At 38.5% G+C, this 17,828-nt stretch overlaps 1 pseudogene; it reads left to right on the plus strand.

The window, feature by feature from the left end:
* Nucleotides 1-13,472: 13,472 nt before the first annotated feature.
* On the plus strand, nt 13,473-17,550 carry LOC101612829 (annotated as a pseudogene).
* The last annotated feature ends 278 nt before the right edge of the window (nt 17,551-17,828 follow it).

Raw genomic sequence — 17,828 nt, forward strand, 5'->3', positions numbered from 1 at the left:
AAGGAAATCATCCATTTCTTTCAGATTTTCATACTTTGTGGAGTATATGCTTTTGTAGTATGTCCCTATGATTTTTTGAATTTCTCTGGAATCTGTTGTGATGTTGCCTTGTTCTTCTCTGCTTTTATTAATTTGTGTCTCTTCTCTTTCTTTTGGTCAGATTTGCTAAGGGTTTATCAATCTTGTTTATCCTTTCAAAGAACCAACTCTTTGTTTCATTAATTCTTTGGATTGTTCTTTTTGTTACTATTTCATTAATTTCTGCCCTAAACTTTATTATTTCTTCCCGTCTACTGATTTTTGGTTAGCCTTGTTCTTCTTTTTCCAAGGCTTTAAGGCGAAGCATTAGGTCTTGCGACCTTTCTAATTTCTTAATATAGGCACTTAAGGCTATAAATTTACCTCTTAGAACTGCCTTCATTGTGTCCCAGATATTTTGGTATGTTGTGTTCTCATTATCATTTGACTCTATAAAGTTTTTTTTTTTTAATTTTTTATTTATTTATTTATTTGAGAGCAACAGACACAGAGAGAAAGACAGATAGAGGGAGAGAGAGAGAATGGGCGCGCCAGGGCTTCCAGCCTCTGCAAACGAACTCCAGACGCATGCGCCCCCTTGTGCATCTGGCTAACGTGGGACCTGGGGAACCGAGCCTCGAACCGGGGTCCTTAGGCTTCACAGGCAAGCGCTTAACCACTAAGCCATCTCTCCAGCCCCTCTATAAAGTTTTTGATTTCCTTTTTGATTTCTTCACTGACCCATTCATCATTTAGTAGTGTATTGTTTAGTTTCCATGATTTTGTGTATGCTCTATAGCCTTTCTTGCTACTGATTTATATTTTAATTCCGTTGTGGTCAGATAGAATGCAAGGGATTATTTCAATTTTCCTGAATTTGTCAAGATTTGCTTTGTGTCCTAATATATGGTCTATTTCAGAGAATGTTACATGTGCTGCTGAAAAGAAAGTATATTCTGCAGCCTTTGGATGAAATGTCCTGTATATATCTGTTAAGTCCATTCCTTCTATGACCTCATTTAGTCCAGATGCTTCTCTGTTCATTTTTTCCCAGGATGACCTGTCAATTGATGAGAGTGGGGTGTTAAAGTCACCCACACCACTGTGTTTGGTGTTATCTGTGACCTGAGTTCTAATAGTGTTTGTTTGACGAATTTGGGAGCCCCCATGTTAGGTGCATATATGTTTAGGATTGTAATGTCCTCTTGTTGGAGTGTGCCCTTAATCAATATAAATTGACCTTCCTTATCTTTCTTGACTAATGTTGGACTAAAGTCTACCCTGTCCAATATTAGGATAGCAACCCCTGCTTGTTTTCTAGGCCCATTTGCTTGAAACACCGTCTTCCAACCTTTTACCCTAAGGTAATGTCTATCCTTTGTAGAAAGGTGAGTTTCTTGGAGACAACAAATTGTAGGATCCTGCTTTATAACCCAGTCTGCAAATCTATGTCTTTTCGTTGGGGTATTGAGGCCGTTGATATTAAGAGATATTATTGAAAGGTGTGTATTTATGTTTGCCTTTTTTTTTTTTTTTTTTGGTGGTTCCGGTTCTACCTGTGCTCTCTTGTGTTAACTAGTATTTGAGTATTGCTTGTTTTTTCTAGGTTCCTTATATGTGTGCTTTGCCTTTTCTTCAGCATGGAGGATTCTATCAAGTATTTTCTGTAGAGCTGGTTTTGTTTCAAATACTCCTTTAACCTGCTTTTTTCATGGAATGTCCTTATTTCGCCGTCTATTTGAATGGATAACTTTGCAGGATAAAGTAACTTTGGTTGACAGTTGTTATCCTTCAGAACTTGGAATATATCACCCCAAGCCCTTCTGGCTTTAAAAGTTTGTGTTGAATAATCTGCTGTAATCCTGATGGGCTTACTTTTGTAGGTAACTTGATTTTTCTCTCTAACTGCTTTCAATATTTTTTCTTTGGTGTGTGTGTTTGGAAGTTTGATTATAATATGGCGAGGAGAGGTTCTTTCCAGGTTTTTTCTGGCTGGGGTTCTAAAGGCTTCCTGTATCTGTATTGGCACCTCTTTCCCAATTTGGGGGAAATTTCCTTCTATGAGTTTGTTGAAGACTCCTACTATGCCTTTTGAGAGAAATTCTTCTCCTTCTATTATACCCTGAATTCTAATATTTGATCTTTTTATAGTGACCCGAATATCTTGAAATTCCCACTCATACTTTTCTATAAGTTTGTCTTTCTCTTTGTTGGCCTATATTAGATCTTCCACCTGGTCTTCTAGCTTAGATAGTCTGTCCTCTCCTTCATCCATTCTACTGGTGAGATTTTCTACAGAGTTTTTTATTTCATTAACTGTGTTCTTCATTGGTAGTAATTCTGACTGGTTTTTCTTTATTATTTCTATTTCCTTATTTATGTCTTGTATTGCCTTCTTTATTTCATTAAATTGGTGTCCTGCATCTTCTTTGATCCCTTTGATTTCCTCTTTAAGTTCCTCTTTGACTCCTTTGATTTGTTCCTGACTTCTTTGAACATATTTACAATCATTCTTTTGAAATCTTTTTCAGGCATTTCCTCTAACTCGTTCTCACTGGAGGTCATTTCTGATGCATTAATACTTTTAGGTGAATTTATATTGTCTTGCTTTTTAGTGTTTCTTGTGTAATAATGTATATATTTTTGCATCTTGGATTAAGTTAATGCTTGTATTTTCTAGCTAGCTGGGTATTCTTAGCTGTATCAATTGATTTGATGTTATATATTTTCAGGGTAGGAGCTTAAGGTGTTAGATGTGGCTCTTAAGACTCTGAGAGTATCTACAAAGGTGCTCCTAGGGGTTGAGTTTCCCTGCTATGGGAGTATTCAAGTAGGCTGAGTGGAATAAAACACAGGTTGATTCTAAAAGTTAACTAAACACTGTACCCATTCTGTCAAAAACAGCCCCAAATATATATGCCAGAGTAGTTATTATAACAACCAGATCCTCTATCAACCTAGAGGTTAAGATTTCTGGTCTGTTGAAGTATAGTAGTCAGCTTGTGACCAAGTGAGACCCTTTCCTGGTGCCATCCCAGTTACCTTGGATGAGTTTGTTCTCAGTCAAGTTGCTGCCTGGATTATCGGCCTGCTGTTCTCATTTCTGGAGCTGGGTACTGGATTTTCCTGTGGGGCAAACCAAGCCTGGCAACTGTGGCCCTGCAGATCAGCACCCCCGCTGCTGGGGCTGCTGCTGCTTCTGTGTCTGCTGTTGTTGCCGCTCCTTGGTCTGCTGCTTCTGGGGCCGTTGGTACTGGTTCCGGAGCTGCTGATGTTGCTGCCCAACTCTGCTCCTGCTTGGGTCCCACTGTTGGCTCAAGTTGGCGTGGCCGGGTCCCGGGATGCTGCTCTGTTCACTGGAGCTGGGCTCAGGCGGTGGGGGAGGCGAGGGAGCCGCAGTTGCTCTGGTTCTCTCGCTGCTCCACGTGTTCTTCTACCTCGCGGTCTGCTCCTTCATTGCTCACTGCTGCTCTCCCTTCACATTTCCTGAGCTGCGGAGAGCGCGGTGTGAGGGGAAGCTCCCGCACCTGGCTTTTTCTGTGGCTGGAGCCGAACCTGGCTGCGTTCTGGTGCGCACCACCACTGCCATGGTTGGCGGAGCTGCCAGGGCAGCTTTTGCCGGCCTGTGCAGGCTCTGGATGCTCTGAATCTCTCCTACTTCTCTGCTGCAGCTTCAGTTTCCTATACACCTCACTTTTTAGTAAAAGTGTGTATTTTGCTGAGGTTTTTTGGTCTTTTTTCCCCCCAAGCTGCTTTGGCGTAGTACCTACGCCGCCATCTTTACCGGAAGTCTCTCAGCATCATTCTTAACAGAGATTGAAAAAAATGATCACAAAATTCATATGGAATGGTAGAAGGCCTAAGATATTCAAATATTCCTCCAGGGGAAAAAAAAAATAACCTCTGGTGCTAGCACCATACTGGTTCTAAAGGTATAAAAAGCTATAGTAACAAAAATCAGCATGGTTCCGGAGTAAAAACAGAAACATAAACCAATGAAACAGAATTGCAGACACAGACTTTAGGGCACACAACTAGAGCTGTATGATCTTTGTCAAGTTTCCAATAATGTAGACTGGAGAAAATACAGCATCTTCAACAAATGGTCTTGGACAAATTGCATGACCATATGTAGAAAAATAAAATTAGACCCACTCATTTTGTCATATACAAAAATCAAGTACAAATGGATTAAAGACTTCAATATATGAATGTTTTCAACATTAAAATCTTCAGCTACTGGATGAAAATATAGGAGGCATTCTCCACAATACAGGACTCATAAAAGACTTCCTGAACAAAACCCCAGTATCCAAGGAAATTAAGCAACCACTCAAACAGTGGTATCTCATGAAGCTAAAATGCTTTTGTAGAGACAACCATAACATAAGCAAAGCCAATGGATTACCCACTGGATGGGAGAAAATCTTTACCAGCTATACCATTGATAGAAACCCAATATCTAAATTTACAAGGAACTCAAAAAACTAAACTAAACAATAAAAAAATCAAACAACCCACTCCAAAAGTGGGGCATAGAACTAAATAGGGAGTTCTCAGAGGAAGAATTACAAGTGGTTAACACACACCTAAGAAACTGTTTAACATCCCTAAAAAGTTAGGGAAATGAAATTCAAACAACTATGAGATTCCACCTTACCCCAGTAAGGATAGGAAACATGAAAAAGTCAAATGAAAACAAATGTTGCAGAGGATGTGGAAAAATAGGAGCCCTCATTCACTGTTGGTGGGAGTGTAAGCAGGTACAACCACTGTGGAGATCAATATGAAGATTTCTGAAAAGGATGAATATAGAGTTACCAACAGACCCTGTTATTCCCTTACTAGGCATTGCCCCTAAAAGCTCCACATCTCAGTTCAGAGATATTTGTGCAACCATGTTTATTGCTGCTCAATTCATAATAGCTAAAAACTGGAATCAACCTAGGTACCCATCACTGGATTAATGGATAACCAAGATGTGGTACATCTACATGATAGAATTCTAGTCAGCAGTAATTAAAATATAACACAGCAAAATTTGTAGAAAAATGGTCAAACTTGGAACAGATCATTCTAAGTGAAATCACACAATCACAGAAAGACAATGGTCACATGGTCTCAACCATCTGTAGTTCCTAACCTGGATCAGTCTAAGTTGTTGCATAACTGAACAGTATCTTGAGGCTTGAATAGGGAGGGTTGGGGTTAGGGGAAGAGGAAGGTAAAAGATAAGGGGACACAAAAGTGAACCCAAATTGAACTGATACTATAGAGTCCTATATCCTGGAAGTCAGACTAAAAGGTGGACCCCTCAAGAGGACTTTAGAGGAAGTATCTGAATCGATGGGACCTGGAGAGAGTGAGATGAAACATAACCTCAAATTTTTCCTGTTTCTCTTTCTTCTCTGGCATTTTCTTTCTTTCTTTTTTTTTTTTTATTTTTCCTTTTCCCTTGGTGCTTGCCTGTAATTCCCTGTACCAGGATGTGGTCTACATCCACAATGAGCTGTTGATCATAGAGACCTACTAGGTCTCCCCAAACAAACAAGACAGACTTCTGTCAGAGAATCTGGTTACTCACCAGAGGTTAATGGCAAGACTCTACTGCTGAAGACACCAAAGGATGTTGGCAAGGACCATGAGAGACCTCATTGGAATCTGGAGGAAAGCCAGTCCCCAGACAATTAGCCCATTTAGTGCTGGAAGACTACATGAGGTACCAGGTGAAAGTGGCCAACATCTGTCCAAGCAACTCAAATTCAAGCGACCCAGAAGCAAACAACCTGATGTTATGCTCATAGAAGTGCAAAAGTGGCACACAGCCATGGTGGGTAACCAACTGCTCTTGGATTTGCTAACATATCCATTCAGTGGAAAAGAAACCATATATGGAAGTAGGAAACAATTCAGAATCATATCCAGATAATGACTCTGCTTTCCATTGTCAAGCTCCCACTAACTTTAGACTACCCTTTTAATTCTCTTTAATAATGGTTATCCCATTTAACTGGTGCTGATTTAATTCTCCATTGGAGAATCGGCTTCTCTTTTCCAGATGGAAGCTGGACCTAGGGAGATAAACAACCCAGTTCACTCTACCCTGGTACCTGATGAAAATACAGAGGAATTGGGGAAATGAGAAAGAGTGCTGTTTTCTTAGTGAATCTGATATCAGCACAAGGCTGAGGGAGAAAGATACCAAGGAAACTCAATACCTACCAAACCAGAGATCCAGAGGCTCCTAAGTTCCCATCACTGAAGTAGACTTAAAATGCTCCCAGCATGGCTCATAAAGATTGTTAGAGCCACAAGTTGGGACATTTTTCACTGAGACATTGCCTCCCCCTCCCCATATTGAATGACCCACAATCCCCATAGGGTTGACCTGCAACCCCAACAAGGAAGGCCTCTTCAGAAAAGGGGCAGGGAGGAGGGAAAGGATGGTACCAACATGTGTTGTTTACATACAAAATATGTCCATATCTAAAAAAAGTGAAATTCAAAACACCATGTTATAATTATGGTGGGTAAATAAGATAAATAATTAGGTTGTTGAAGATTTTAATGTTGAAAATATTCTTTTTGAATTACAAATGCTTTATGAGTCCTGTATTGTGGAGAATGCCTCCTATATTTTCATCCAGTAGCTGAAGATTTTAATGTTGAAAATATTCTTTTTTGAATTACAAATGCTTTTCTCTTACATTTTTTATTTACTTTTAGAGGGGAGGTTTGATGTGAAAAGGGAAAAATTGGATAATAAAACCAAAGAATATAATTTGTAACATGAAGAAAAAAAAATCTCACAGGAACAAAATGAATAAATGCACTGATAACAAACATTATTTCCATTTTGTTTAGAAAGGTCTAATTGAAAAGGAAAAATTCAAAATGAATGTATTTTAACATTGCCTTCTAAATATAAAACCTGGAGAGCTAATGTATATTGTATTTGACAAATGCTACCTTGTCCTAATTTCTAATAATTCCCAAAGAATATTGTCAATAAAAGTATATTGTCATCACCTTGAGATAACATTTTTCTTCATTATTTTAATCTATAGAGACATGTATTTTTTCATCCAGCATATCCCATGATCATCATTAACATATTAGAGAATCATAGTGCACTGGAAGTTCAGCTAAAGATGTTTCTGATTTTTAGTCATATATTCAAATTTCTTAATGAAAGTTAAATCAATATAGATACAATGTAACAATTGGTTATTTAAAACAACCAAGGTTTCTTACTATCAAATAAGAAATTAAGACATTAATTATAAAATATTATAACAAATATTTATAGTGCCAGAAATATCAATATATATGAGTTATATCTCAATCTCAGCAAAGGAAAAAAATGATTCCAATGCACAAAGCTGAGCATAACTCATGCCATGTACTTGACATTCTGTATTTCATATCTTTGATTTCTCTCATTTTACACATAAGAAAAGAAAATCTCACATGATTGTGATCTTTAGCTTTTGATTGTCCTATAAATTATTCTTGGCATTTGCACTTAACAATAATATTTCTTGGTTCAAACATATTTAAAACTGATTTCTTAGGCTTTGTGTAGAGTTCTTATGACTAGCATATAGTGTTTCTTAAAAATACTTTAAAAATTATTTACAGTGATTGAAAAATGTGCCTTGATAAATAGCTATTTTAATGTGAGTTTGTTTCTGTGAGCATCTTCTTATCATAAACCTTGGACATTCCAGTGCTTGGAATCATCTTTACTGGTTATAACTGTATTCATTCAAAAGAAGAACTACTGCAAATAGATGTGGTCTGTTTCTTTGTTATAGTCATCAGCTTAAGAGAATAATTTTCATTTTCTTGACCCTAAAGACTTCTACTTCCCTGTGCAAGAAGAATGAACATTATCTCAATTAGCTTTGCATGGTTTATTCTTGGCAGTGTTAAGGGACAATATTAATTGATTTGAGGGCAAAATACTAATAGCTCTTTTAATGAATATTGGCCAAATCAGAAAATACAGATTCGACAATGCAATTCTATAAAGTAGCATCATTTAGACAGAAAATAACACTTGGTAATTGGTATAAAAACAGACCTACATGCAGTCCAAACAAAAGGATGCACACATTGGGCCCTCTGTGGAGATGGAATGCAATGCAGGGCTGCCTTTGCCAATGCAATCTAATGTTCTTTATTTATCCTTCAAGGAAATGTAGTTAAAATGTTTCTCCTCTGTAGGCCCCATGCCAGGCACATGCTGTGCTGGTACTGTCAAATGTGGATGTCATTGCAGCTTAACTCATTTCTAGCATAAATCACTTCTGAGTCCCCATCTCTCCCATCCCAGTGTTTATTCTTCCAACTATTGCCTTGAAGTAACCCTAACTGTTCATCTTTCAGAGAAAATAGTCTTATTTATTAGTAACTATATATATATATATATATATATATATATATATATATATATATATATATATATATCTCCAATACTACAAGCCATTATTTAACTTCCTGTTACCAGCCATTTGCCATTCTGGTGACAAGATGATTTGTCCAAACCACATATCAGGAGCCTTCACAAGACAATTGAACACAATAACTTGAGGAAGGTAGGGCTGTAAGTTTCAAGATAAAGTATAATTTTATAAAGTCAATTATAACTGGCTTGATGATTGAGTTCTCTCTTTCTTTCACATTTGTGTGGTACTTTAAATGGATGACCCCCAATATGCTCAAGATTTTATTAAAGTATGCAATGTAGATCTGCAGCCACATAGCTGAAGGAGGTGTCACTATGCAGATCTTAGTATCCAGCCTCAAGGAGTAGTGGTGGATTTGGAATTCTAGTCTAAAGGTTAAAAGTGCCTGAGTTATGCCTACAGTTCCGGAAGTGGGATTGCTTGTTTTTTGGTGGTGGCTTTTTCTGTCTCTGCTTGGACCTATAAAAGTGTGCCAATTTCTTCTGTCATTATGGAATTTCCCTTGGATTTGTAAGCTTGAATTAAAAATCCTTTCCTCCATAACTGTGCCTGGTTTTGGAGTTCATCTCAGCAACCTGAACTGTCTGCTACAGTTTTCAATTGCTTACAATTTAAAGTTAATGTCTATTGAGACCTAATAAGAAATAGATACTGCTGATAGCTTAAAAACTTTGAAAATAAATGCTGATAGTAACCTTTACTTTAGATAAATATGCTAGTACAATGTGAAAAGACAAACATTCATAGTGCATCATGAACTGCTAGTAAAGCAAAGATTATCATTATCCTTGAAGAAACACTTTGAATTATAATTTATGGAAATTCATATCTTTATTATTTATCATATATTATATAAATCATATATAAATATATTTCATATATTTATATGAAATAATTCATATATTTGTTATATATTATTATATTAAATACACACACACACACACACACACACATATATATATATATATATATATATATATATATATATATATATACTTGTATATACTTACATATGCATTAGAATCTATAAATACAATTATATTTTTATTATGTTTCTATATACTTCTAGAAAATATGCATTTATCTATATGTTTATGGAATTTATATTTCTAAGATAAGAAATGCACTGTTGTTTATGCAACGAATTGGCAGGAATTTATTGAGTGTCTACACAGAGCCCAGCATGTCTAAGGCTTTAATGAGGGAGGAACAATTCTAGTACTATGAAAAAAAAGTGTTAACATGATACATGGAAACCCAAAGGTTTATTTTTTTGGAAGGAAATTTAAAGTGTTAAAGCCAAAAATATTCTTTTCAGAAAAAAAAAAAAAAAATATATATATATATATATATATATACACACATACATATATACTAATGTTCTAATATAACCCTATTGACATTTAAGGAGATCCCCAGGATCACAAAGTGAGCATAGCCAAAATATTCAAACATTTTAGGCACATTAACAGCCCAGAATGTTTGCTTTCTGTAATTTGTATATGCTTTGGGGAGATGGCTCAGAGGATAAAGTGCTTCCCACTTAGGCAACAGAAATTGACTCAGAATGCCAGGCCCACATAAAATGTCAGAAATTGTGATAGGCTTCTTGTAATCCCAGCACACTGTTGGAAAATGAGAAGTGGAAACGAGAGCATTTACTGGAAGTTTCATAGCTCAGAAGCTTGCAACAAGAGAAGGTAAGACAGAGATAGATGGACAGACCAAAAGACAGCTAGAGAAAGAGAAAGAAGAGAGAGAGGTGGAAGACAAGGAACAACTTTAAAGTAATCCTCTAACTTCCACACAGGTGCCATTGTACATGTGTGCTCATACTCACACACACACACACACACATGCAACATGCAACATGAAGTCCATACACACAAAAATGAATAAATGAATGAATGCATAAGTAAATAAGATTAGGCTAAATGTTCCCAGAAAAATTGTATTCTCCAGCTTGCTTTCCACATATGTGAAACAAAAACGAGCTAGGGAAGCTAATAAATAAGGAGCAGAGTTTAATAGTGTAAAATGTCACACAGTTAGCATGTGTAAGTAGGTGGTTTCCATGGCTAGGACTCTTAGTAACAGAGTGTACTCACACATTGCAGGTTAAATTGAGAAAAATACAGACTTCATCATTAAAAATACAAAAACTAAGCTGAAAGATTATTTAATTAATGTATGACAGCCAGTGACCCTCAGCAGGAGGACAATTTTGCTCACCAGGAACATTTATAGACATATAAATTGAGAATTTTCACACTTGAATATGCTGTAATTTGATCATAATCTCCAGCTTTCTTCCTTTGTCCCCACTCTGCATCCCCATTCCACTGAATCCCTTATTCTTTCAAACTAGTCCCTCTTCTATATTGATGTCGTTTTTATTTTTCCCTGCTTCATGTTGAAATGTTAATGAGCTCAATAGTGTGCAGGAATTATGAAAATAATAACAGCAGACAGCTACTATGAGTTTAGGAATGTGAAAATTGCTTCATGTGAGGATCATAGTGTCCCAAAGTATACCTTCCCACTTACTAGCTCTTACATTCTTTCTGTTCCCTCTTTTTCAATGTTACATGAGCTTTTGAGGGTATGCTAGAAATGTTTCATCTAGCACTGAGAACCTAACAATTATTTAGTCTCAGATCTTTGCTCACTTTTGAGTCTCCCCAGTATCCAACAACTTTTGCAAACAGAATATTTTCTGGCCAATGATGGATATAAACATAATATAAATTTTAGGGGGCAATTTTATGAGTATTTCATATACATTTAGACAAACAATTATTATTATGGGGTATTACTAGGGAGTATTAGTGTCTCCCCTTGGGTCTATGGACTTCTCAACTATAGACCTTTTGAGTAGGTTCTTAGTACTACACAGGGATTACCTGCTGAGGAGTAGGGCACAGATCCAATCAAAAATCAGTTGATTATTTCTATAATAATCCTGCCACATTTGTACCAATAAGTACATCTTGCCTGTTGGTTTACTATACATGAAGCAGGTAATATTTACCATTGAGTAAGACTTTTCTGTCCCTATAGCCTGCATACCACTTTTCAACACTATGACAGCTATCCAAGAGGGAGGTTGCCTCCATCTTAGGTCCAATTTGATTATCTAGTGTTTTGCAACTGACCATGTGGTGTTTTCAGCAATAGAGTCTTCCTATCTAGTTCTGGTGGGTAACCAAAAGTCTTGGCAATGGCTTGTATTCTGAAGGGAACATTTGGACCTCTATGACCAACAACTCACTGGGAAGTACTCCAACCCTGACACTGGGGGTTTCTTGCAACAACTTATGTCTTATGAGAGCAGTATTGTTTACCCTTTACAGGGCGGTTTTTTTCTTCCAAAATATACTCTTATTTCTCATTTCAATTAATCTTAGTTAAAATTTTATTTATTTTTTATTTTTTTGTTCATTTTTTTTATTTATTTGAGAGTGACAGACATAGAGAGAAAGACAGATAGAGGAAGAGAGAGAGAATGGGCGTGCCAGGGCCTCCAGCCACTGCAAACGAACTCCAGACCCGTGCGCCCCCTTGTACATCTGGCTAACGTGGGACCTGGGGAACCGAGCCTCGAACCGGGGTCCTTAGGCTTCACAGGCAAGCGTTTAACTGCTAAGCCATCTCTCCAGCCCAAATCTTAGTTAAAATTTTAGTTAGCTAACAAAGGTTATCTTATGGCTTTTTTTTGTAACATCTTTAGTTTGGTTAACTCACCCTTCTCTCTGTCCTCCCCACCCTTCCCTTCCCTGACCCCAGCTTAGCCTTTCTACTCTTAGTATTTTATGTTTCTATTTAAGTATCTACTGGCTCCTATCCTTAACCATCCCCCATCATTCCCCTAGTTGCTGTCTTCCAGCTTTCTGGTCTCTACTCTCTTATTTCAACTCACATACAAATCTAGACTTTCAGTGTTAAGGATCTGTATATGAAAGAGGGCATGCAGTGTGTATGTCTTTCTGATCCTGGGTTACCTGACGTAGCAGAGAAATTTTGCAGGTTCATTTTTCTATGAATTTCATACTTTCATTTTTCTTTAAAGCTGAATAAAATTGTATCATACATATGTACCATATCTTCATTAATCATTCATCAGTTGATGGGCATTTAGGCAACTATAGTCACATAACTATTGACATAGATATAAAAATAACACATTGATGATGAAACATCTTCAACCAAGTGTGCAGGGAACACTGCATATTGACATGCAGAAGACAGGGTACGAAAATCAACTCCAAATGAATAAAATACCTAAATGTAAGACCTGAAACTACAAAAGTTGTTATAAGAAAAAGTAGAATTAGAGCACGTAGCACACGGTACAGGAGTAGGTAGGGATTTTCTGAATAGCACTCCAGTTGCTAAGGAAATAAGGTCAACAATTGACAATAGGTTCACATGTAATTTAAAAAGCTTTTGTACAGAATAAGAAATTGTCAGCCAAGTAGAGAGACAGCCTACAGAATTGGAGAAAATCTTTGCCAGCTACACATCTGACAAAGGATTAATACCTAGTATATACAAAAATCTTAAAAAAAAATAAACACACAAAGAATGAACAACTCTTCTAAGAAGTGGGATATGGAGTTCTCAAGAGAAGAAATACAAATACCTAGTAGATACTCTTTTTAAAGTTTTCATCATCTTTAAACATCAGAGAAATACAAATTAAAACCAGCTTGATATCTATCTCGCTCAGGTCATATGGCTAGCATAAAAAACTTCTGGTGAGGATGTGGGGAAAGAGAGAGTCTTATTCACTGTTGGTTGGATTACAAACTGCCTGTGCAGCCATTATGGAAATCAATGTGACGGTTTCTCAACAACAACAAAATCCAGGCCCGTCAAGCTGACAGAGCTGATTCCCCTCTCCAGGGGGCCCGAAGGGCAGGTGGGCTGCCCTGAGGAGGCGGGGAGGGGAGGGAGGGCTCCGCTCGGCTGGGCTAGGCCATGATGCTGAACTTCTGCGTGGCCCCCAACTGCAGGCGCAAGAGCACCCAGTCCGACTAGGCCTTCTTCAGGTTCCCGCGGGACCGGCCAGATGCCAGAAGTGGGTGGAGAATTGTAGGAGAGCAGACATAGAAGATAAAACACCTGATCAACTAAATAAGCATTATCAACTGCGTGCCAGACACTTTGAGACCTCCATGAACTGTAGAACTAGTCCTTACAGGACAGTTCTTGGAGATAATGCAATACCAACAATATTTGATCTTACCAGTCACTTGAACAACCCACACAGTAGACACAGAAAACAAATAAAACAATTGAGTGAAGATGAAATCAGGATACTGAAACAGAAAAAAACTTCTGAGCAGGAACATGAAACCAACAAGAATGCTCATAACCTTTGGCCTTTGAAGAGAAAGAAAACAAAGAGTACCTAAAGTCTTTATTTGAAATTTTTATTCTAATGTGGAAACAGAACATTCCTCTGGATGGGCACAAAGCGGATGAGATCCCAGAAGGTCTCTTCACTCTGGACAACTTTCAGGCACTGCTGGAATGCCCAATAAATTCTGGTGAAGAAACCTTGTAGGTTTCACTGATCAAAAGCTCCTTGTGGATGATAGCCCCATGCTGGTAGTGGGGGTTACAGGTCAGTGCCCACTAAGAAAATGAGGGAAAACATAAATAATATACAAGAGTTAGAGAGGAGAGAGGGGGGGACAGGGAGAGGGAGGGAAAGAAGATGTAGAAGATTTAGGTTAGTCTTGATCCTACCCTCTCCAGTGTCATGTGGTTCAGGTGTTTCCTGTAAGGGTCTAGTGAGGGTTCAGCCATTTGGTCTGCCTTTCAGGAAGTAGAATTTTATGGTACCATTGCCATTTGGGTCCAGATTAGTATTTCCCACCCCTTCCATGCCCTCCCCTCTCTCCCCATCCATCCTAGTGTCTAGTCCATGAGATGCTTGCTGGGTATGTAAGGTATCTTGGGTAGATTCAGGTTAGGTGTTATAGATGAGTGAGACTATGTGTCGATTGTTTTTCTGTGATTGGGTAAGTTCACTGAGAATAATTTGTTCCAGGTTCAACCATTTTTCCTCAAATTTCTTTGTGTCATTTTTTCTTACTGCTGTATAGAATTCCATTATGTAGATCTACCACATATTAGTTATCCATTCTTCTAGTGATGGACATCTGTATTGATTCCAGCTCTTAGCTATTACGAATTGAGCTGGTACAAACATGGTTGAGCAAATCTCTCTGGCCTGTGGTTTGAAGGTTTTAAGGTAGATGCCCAGTAAGGGAATAAGTGTGTCTGTTGGTATCTCTATAGTCAGCTTTTTCAGGAGTCTCTATACTGCTTTCCAAAGTGGTTGTACCATCCTACATTCCCACCAACAGTGGATGAGTGTTCCTACTTCTCCACATCCAAGAATGACAGATTTCTGTCAGAGTACTTGATGACCCACCAAAGGTCAGTGGTAGGACCCTATTGCTGAAGACACCATATGCAGCTGACACGTAAAATGGAACGGCATGACTGGAAGCCAGGAGAGAGTCAGTCCCCAGACAGTCAGTGTGTCTAGTGCCAGAAGGTGCTACATGCATGACTGGGGGAAATGACCAATGTCCAAGCAACTCATGGTTGAACCTACTTAGCAGCAAATAACCAGTTGTGATGCCCACACAAGTGCAATAGTGGCACACAGCCATGGTAGGGAACCAGCTGCTCTTGATTTAGCTAACTGATCCCCTCAGTGGTATGGGACCCATAGATGGAGCTGGGGAACGGGTAAGAACCATATCCAAACATACACCCACTCTCCAATATCAAGCTACCATCAATCATGGGCTACAAGAGGGCCTACACCTATTAAACTCTCTATAAAAAAGTGAGGGTTATCTCATTTGTCCTGGTGCTAACTTACTCTCCGTTGAAGAATCTGCTTCTCTTTTTCAGATAGATGAAAATTCTAAAGAGAGATCCACCCCATCATACCTCAAAAGGGCCCCAACTGAAACTAAGGAAAATTGGCCAAACAAGCAAGGGTACTGTTTTCCTGATGAACCGGATACCAGTACAAGGGGGAAGGAGACCAACACAGAGAAAAATCAACTCCTACCAAATCAAAGAGCCAGAGCCTCAGAGGCCCCCAACACCTCATCACTGAAGCAGACCAAAAATGAACCCAACATGGCTCAGGGAAATTTTGCAGAAGAGGGGGTGGAAAGAATGTCAGAGCCACATGTTAGGTCTTGATATGCAGAGACATTTTTCATATCAATAACTGTGGGCTAACTCCACAATGCACGACCCATATACCTCAACAAGGAAGGGCCAAGGGGAGGGGATAAGTCATGGATGAGCCTAATAATGGTACCAAACTGACTGTATTTGCTGAATAGGAAATAATTTAAAAAATAAATAAAAATAAAAATAAAAAAAATAAAGGTTTTTGGTTACATAAGAGAAAAAAAATTCTGGTGAATAGGTTTTGAGAAAGCACTTTGAGACACGTTGTTCTGTTCAAAAATGCAGAAGAAACATGCTAGAGATCTGTGAGAGCTGTATTCGGGAATAAACACTCAGGGAGGTGAGGGACTCTCACTTCTTTTCCATTCTCACAGACAACGTAGTAGACATTGCAGAAGAGCATCTGCCTGTGCTAGTGAGGTTGTTGACCAGTCTCATAACCTGAGAGAGGAACTTGTGGGCTTTCTGCCTTAGAAAGCCGATGCAGAGATTTTGGCTGTGAAATTTCACACTACAATAACTGAGAAATGGGGACTCAATATGGAGTACTGCCGTGGCCAGGCCTACATCATATCTAGTGGGTTTTCTTCCCAGATGAAAGTGGTTGCTTCTCGACTTTTAGAAAAATATCTGCAAGCCGTCTCCACACTCTGCCCTTCCTGTGCCTTAAGTCCATCCCAGTGACGGGTTGTCGGTTGTGTTAGGGACAATTGAGGAAGTTTGTGCTTTTTTCCATAGCTCACCACAGCTGCTTCTAGAACTGGACAATGTAATTTTGGTTCTATATCAGAACAGTCAGGACCAGGGTAATGAGCTGAAGGAGGTTTGCCATTCTATTGGACAGGCAGGCATGATGCCTTTGAAATCTTAGTGGACCTCCTCCAAGCACTTGTTCTGTGCTTAGATGGTATAAATAGTGACACGAATGTTAGGTGGAATAACTGCATATCTGGCTGAGCATTTGTCCTCTGCAGTGCTGTGACAGATTTTGATTTCATTGTTACCATTGCTGTTCTTAAAAATGTCTTGTCTTTCACAAGGGCCTTTGGGAAGAATCTTTAGGGACAAACTTCCGATGTTTTCTTTGCAGCCAGTAGCCTGACAGCAGTACTGCATTCATTCAATGAGGTGATGGAAAATATTGAAGTTTATCATGAGTTTTGAAACAAATTTGGCAACCAAACTTGATATTTAAATGAAACTCCCTGGGAAATTCCGCAGGGCACAGCAAGGTAACCTGGAGTCTCAGCTGACCTCTGAGAGTTACTACAAAGAAACCTTAAGTGCTCCCACAATGGAGTACATTATTCAGGAACTTAAAGATATATTTTCAGAACAGCACCCCAAAGCTCTTAAATTCTTATCTCTGGTACCCTCGGTCATGGGGCAGCTTAAATTCAACATGTCAGAGGAACACCATGCTGACATGTACAGAAGTGACCTACACAATCCTAACACACTCTCAGCTGAGCTTCATTGTTGGAGAATCAAGTGGAAACACAGAGGGAAAGATAGAGCTTCCATTCACCATTTACGAAGCCCTCCATCTGCCTGACATCAAGTTTTTTCCTAATGTGTACACCCTGCTAAAGGTCCTGTGTATTCTCCCAGTGATGAAGGTTGAGAATGAATGCTGTGAAAATGGATGGAAGCGTCTCAAAGCGTACTCAAGGAACACTTTGACAGACCAAAGGTCAAGTAATTTGGCTTTGCTTAGCATAAATTTTGATATAAAACATGACCTGGATTAATGGTGGACACATATATCAAGCTATATACAAATAAATCAGAGCTTCCTACAAATAACTCAGAACCCATTAAAAATACCTAAGAGAGTTTTTATTTTTTAAAATTTTTTTGTTAATTTTCATTTATTTATTTGAGAGTGACAGAGAAAGAAAGAGGCAGAGAGAGAGAGAAAGAGAATGGGCGCTCCAGGGCTTCCAGCCACTGCAAACGAACTCCAGATGTGTGTGCCCCCTTGTGCATCTGGCTAATGTGGGTCCTGGAGAATGAAGCCTCCAACTGGGGTCCTTAGGCTTCACAGGCAAGCACTTAACCACTAAGCCATCTCTCCAGCCTCTAAGAGATTTTTTAAATAGGCTTTGT

The sequence above is a fragment of the Jaculus jaculus genome, chromosome X, assembly GCF_020740685.1.
Source record: "Jaculus jaculus isolate mJacJac1 chromosome X, mJacJac1.mat.Y.cur, whole genome shotgun sequence".
NCBI classification, from domain to species: Eukaryota; Metazoa; Chordata; class Mammalia; order Rodentia; family Dipodidae; genus Jaculus; species Jaculus jaculus.